At 36.7% G+C, this 5775-nt stretch overlaps 1 long non-coding RNA gene across 2 annotated transcripts; it reads right to left on the reverse strand.

Annotated features, from left to right (window-relative positions):
• Positions 1 to 517: 517 nt before the first annotated feature.
• Positions 518 to 3617, reverse strand: LOC146572000 (uncharacterized). Of its 2 annotated transcripts, XR_014892638.1 has the most exons (5): positions 3334 to 3617; positions 2850 to 2913; positions 2321 to 2473; positions 1870 to 1959; positions 518 to 1293 (listed from the first exon to the last, which is right to left on the reverse strand). It is a non-coding gene; the product is annotated as an uncharacterized LOC146572000 (long non-coding RNA). The 2 variants fall into 2 exon arrangements; XR_014892637.1 differs by lacking the exon at positions 3334 to 3617 and having other exon boundaries at positions 2850 to 3323.
• Positions 3618 to 5775: the final 2158 nt, after the last annotated feature.

Here is a 5775-nt window from a genome sequence, read left to right on the forward strand (position 1 = left end):
AACTTTTACCCAATACTACTTGGTCACTTAAATACTACATGTTATCTTCAAATTACATTTTGCTATTATATTCTAGTATCAAATACACAATTTTCAAATGGAGGCCTTATAACAGATTATATTGTCCTCTTCCAAGATGGTTGCTGGCATCCACCAGTAACCTTTCAAAACAAAATGTCTAATTTCACTGCATTGACAGTAGGTAAAGAATTAAACTGACATTACTCCACTACTGAATCTACATAAATCAACAGTTAAATAATGTCAGTTCTTCCGTGTTCTCTGGAATCAATCACAGCAAAGAAATTAGACTCTTTCTTTTGAAAAATGTTGGGAAAGAACAAATCAAAACATTCTATTTAAGGCCTCTGACGTCAAGATTCAGTTAAACAACAATTATAACTAAACAATTTGAGGTAATGTTAGTTTCCATTAACATTAAATTAGGTTACTGAATTGGCAAACACCTTCCTATTAACATTACCCATTTTACCCCAATAACTAAAGAAATTAGCACTTGCAGGTCAAAACCTTTATTCAAGAGATGCAAAAATAACATTGATACAGTGACTGTCAAAAATTACAGCACTGATCATACTGTGACATCTTGGTTCAAAACAGCACACTTAGAAATATTCAACGTTCCTTACTTCAACTGAATGAAACTGAAAATACCATTTCACACGGCCCATATGGGCTATTTAGACTGCATAACTGTTCATGCTACATCTCTTCACTAGTAAAAGAAAGAAAAAATACAAAGAGAAATTTAAAAATGCTGCCAAACAGAACTTGTACAGAGCAAAAGGAAAAACAAACAACAACAACAACAAAAAAACGGCTCGTCCTCATGGCAGTTGCAGTGTATATAAAAATGAACCCTGCGATCTGTTCCTGGAATTGAGCTTCAAAAATGCAGCAGAACAAGTGTGAGATTTAAATGTCTTCTCACCTAGAGCTGGTCACCTCACATGCATAACAGTGAGCTTTCGTTGCAGGAGCAGTTTTGTCTTAGTTGTGAACTTTTCTTGAGAGCTGAGTTGCTTCCAACTCCATTACCACCCTTTGAATCACCTCAAAAGTGTAGCAGAGTTGTGATGGGTAACTCATATTGAAGGAATAAAAAAGGTCCAAACAGCATGGCTACTGCAAAGGTCACGTTATCCAGATCTTGAAGAACTACTATACCCTCGATGATGATGCCAACATCAGAAAAGTCATTGCCTGGTGCATCCTCTGGAGACAGATGTTCATTGTGGTTTTCTCAATCTGTGCAGTGGCCTCAGTCAAGTCCTGGTTAAACACAAAACATTTTTTTAAGATTCCCTTTTAAACTCATCTCTTTTGAATCTACCAGTTCTAATGTTAGAGTAATTTAAACCAATGCAAGCAACATAGTAAATAGCTATAGCCAAAGAGTGGCCTGCCATGCTGCCATTCATGGTCTAACAGAGTTTCTAAGAGAGGGTGAAAAACATAATTTTACATTAGTTTTTGTTAGAAAGACACCGGCCCATCAGAAATCCAGGTTTTGTCACTCAGAAGATGTTAGAATTTAGACTTTCAGCCCCACAATTTGGTTAGCTGTTGGTCTTTTTTTTTTTTTTTCAAACAAAAGCTAATGTAAATATTGGTGGGATTTTCCTTTGTTCACTAGAATGACAAATTTAAAGTTTTTTCACACTGATGTGACCCCTAATACAGGGGTGGGGCCTCAAGGGCCGGTGGCCGAGTTCACTACTAGGCCTCATGTGAACTTCAAATTATTAAAGAGGACTACTGGTCCTAACCAGTCCAATGAGGATCAAGTGGATAACTAAATGCATTTTTAAATGTTGCAAAGCCACAATCTACTCATAAAACACTCACCATGAACTCCTGCACCAAGATGTTGCAATTGTCTTTCACACAGATGCGGAGCACTTTGATGAGGGACTCCCTTCGAGCATTAATGTCATCCTAAAGTATTATAACAAAGAAAACAGAGATTTGTGAACTTTTCAGTAGCACAGAAGAAAATGATCCCAGACAAAAACTTAAACCAGTCAACATGCAACACCAGCATCTACAAAGCAATATCAAAAGTTCCTGTTTGACATCAACTTTATGGATATATAGTTTCCAGAACATTTATTTTTTTAAAAAGATCAATTTTTCTCAGTGGGCCAGTAAATGCATGACGAAAATTATGGCATCCTTTCGGTGGAATCAGTACTCACAGGTAATAGTTGACTGTTTCAATGGATGCAGCATAAAAATCTTTTACTGACCTAATGCAATACATATACACTTTGTAGTTAAAGAATTTTAAAGTTCTTACTGTCATTATGGCAGCTACATCCTTTAGCTTTGTGCCCTGTTCCCCCGATCACTTTGCAAACACTTTCAGCAGACTGTCAGAGAGAAACTCAGCTCCGTCAGAAACCTTGACTGTAAAGGCATGGTTGGGATGCACTGGAATGCTGCATTTCATCTGAAATGACATAAAATTATTTTGAAATAACAGCAGGCACTGTGCTTGGTTAATAATCAGTAATGTTTTGTTGAATAAAAACTGTGTTTCCAGATCTTATGGGATTAAAAAAATCCAAAGATGTTTATTTCTGATTTGCAACCCAAGAACCCACAAGTTACAACCTCATTTTAGTTCAAGTGTGCATTAATGTGAGTCCAGTAATCACCTTTCTGACAATACATACAGGTATAAGTTAAACCTATGGCAGATTTTGGATTTCTCAGTTGTATTAATAGGGTGGTCTATTTGAGTATGCATGCACCTAATAATTATAAAAAACCTATTATAATTAAGTTACAGAAACCTTAAGCGAAAATAGAATATACTTTCTTACCATAACACCTTGAACCCACAATCCATCAGCTGACTCCTGGTGAAATGCAGAATAGATGTGGTCTCTCAATGTGCATCAACAAAAACAAAACCAAAAACAAAAGGACAGCAGGTGAGGGCAGGAGGGGTAGGGATGTAAGCTAGCATAATGCCGCTGATGATATTAGCTAAAGCTGTTCAATGTCCAAAATCTCACTAACACCACGGTGCAGTAAATACACAATGTAACTGAAGAGTCAGTTGACAAATCTATTCACACAGAAAACCAAATTATGTTATGAGTGCCTCGCAATTAGGTTTAATGTGATATTACGGCTCTTGTGCCAAAGACAAATTCAAATGAAAAAGCGCCAATTCTTTGACAACAGATAAAACAGCAAATAAGCTAACGGCTCTTTTTTAGCATGTTACATGGCGGCACTTTAGACGTTTAACTACATTTGGCTGAAATATGGTAAACATTAATTCAAAAAATCAAGACATACCAAAAAACGTAGAGTTGGCTGCTTGACTTGACTGAGATGGATGCATTTTTTAAACCACGATCCAAAGCCCGCGAGATGAAATCACGCGTGGTTTCACGAGATTTAACGTTGCTATCTTATTGACTTACTTCACCTGAACATGATATGAACAATTTAATACACCCTTTCTGCATATCATGTAGTTTTTACACTATATAGTTACATTTATCTTTAAAACATGAGGCAATTGTGTTAAATACATGCAAGATGCTTACATAAATCCAAGAGATGGCCAGTCCCTTTTTTTCAGTGAATATTCCCGTGCTGGGCAAACAGGTTTTGCAGCTGTGTGAGCTAAGATTTTCAAGTTATTCACATAATGAATACCTATACTTTGTTTCAGGCGAGTTTCCCATTCAAATGCATGTAATCGTCAGAAACGCACTGTCTTGGCGAAATAAAGCCTTTTTGTACAACTTCATGAAGACAGCTGTAGTTTTTGATAGAAAACTCAGAAATACATATTTATGGCTTTATCTTATAGAATTCAATATCCCCGTGCTGGGCAAACAGGTTTTGCAGCTGTTTGAGCTAAGATTTTCAAGTTATTCACAAAATGAAAACTACTTTGTGTCGGGCGAGAACTCCATTCAAATGCATGTAATAGCGAGAACTGCACTAACGTGGTGAAATAAAGCGTTTTTCATGGTCTTCATAAAGACAGCTGTAACTTTTGATAGAAGACTCAGAAATACATATTTATGGCTTTATCTTATAGAATTCAAGATCCCCGTGTTGAGCAAACAGGTTTTGCAGCTGTTTGAACTAAGATTTCCAAGTTATTCACATAATGAAAACCTATACTTTGTTTCGTTCGAGAACTCCATTCAAATGCATGTAATAGCGAGAAACGCACTAACGTGGTAAAATAAAGTGTTTTTCATGGTCTTCATGAAGACAGCTGTAACTTTCGATAGAAGACTCAGAAATACATATTTATTGCTTTATTTTATAGAATTCAATATCCCCGTGCTGGGCAAAAAGGTTTTGCAGCTTTTTGAGCTAAGAGTTTCAAGTTATTCACATAATGAAAACCTATACATTTTGTTTCGTGCAAGTTCCACATTCAAATGCATGTAATCGTCGGAAACGCACTGTCTTGGCGAAATAAAGCGTTTTTGCACAACTTCATATAAATCGGTGTAACTTTTGATAGAAGATTCAGATATACGTATTCATGGCTTTGTCTTATAGAATTCAATATCCCCGTGCTATGCAAACAGGTTTTGCAGCTGTTTGAGCTAAGATTTTCAAGTTATTCACATAATGAAAACCTATACTTTGTGTCGGTCGAGAACTCCATTCAAATGCATATAATAGCGAGAAACGCACTAACGTGGTGAAATAAAGCATTTTTCATGTTCTTCATTAAAATCGGTTTAACTTTTGATAGAAGACTCAAAAATACATATTTATGGCTTTATCTTATAGAATTCAATATCCCCGTGCTGGGTATTAGATTATTCTGTTATTATATGTTACCTTATATATGTAATCAAAGTAGTTGAATTAGAATACTGCTGTAGATCACATTATACCCTTTAATATAGAGTGTGTGAGCTGTATGTAGTTTAGTTCTCATTATACTTTTGAGTTAACAGAACATATTCACATATTAGTTCATTAGATAAATGTGCATCACTCTGTATCCTTGATCTGCTGGGAATGTGTTACACTGTTTTCTTGACATGCTTAATTGTTGAATCATGAAGAGAAGGTTGTAAGCAGGAGACTCTGTGTCTAAAGACAGGGGAGATAGATAGACCACATTCCACACCCCCACCTTACAGAAAGCAGAGAAACAACTGCCGAGGTCATAACTTAGGCGCTGTAACAGAGAAAAAATGTGATGTTTTGGCTTTTACGACTAGCTGGGGGCCACTAGAGACTATAAAAAGCTGAGCAACCCGTCACCATTTTGAGACATGTGCCTGACCCTCTGGTAGCATCTCTCCCGTCCGGACGTTGTAATGCTCTGACTGTTGAATTGTATGGAAATAAATGATTGTTGATTGAGCATTTATACACCGAGTATTGTCCCTCCTTCAGCCCAAAGATTCAAAGAATTGGGAGATTTCAACAACTTGGTGCCGTGTGACCCGGATCTTTGGTGTGCTGAGGAGGTGCAGATTTGACCTTTGGTGAGATCGTGAGGCGAGGTGAACAGAGGACCGGTCCAAAAATAAAAAGGTAAGCACAGCCTGTTGTATTATAAATACCAAATGTGCATATTGGGCTTTCCAAATTAATCTGTTCACTGAGTCACATGTATTTTCACAGTAAATTTGTCGGTGTCTGGTTTTTGGCACAAGATACTAACAACATAAGTTGAGGCTGAATCCCAGTGTGTTAAATAAACTGCTTCTACCGAGAAACTAATAAGACACTACGTTGAGCTAGTTG

Source organism: Mchenga conophoros, linkage group LG6 (assembly GCF_057382185.1).
Source record: "Mchenga conophoros isolate Kocher_MC1m ecotype Shallow Benthic linkage group LG6, M_conophoros_male_GT1.1, whole genome shotgun sequence".
NCBI lineage: Eukaryota > Metazoa > Chordata > Actinopteri > Cichliformes > Cichlidae > Mchenga > Mchenga conophoros.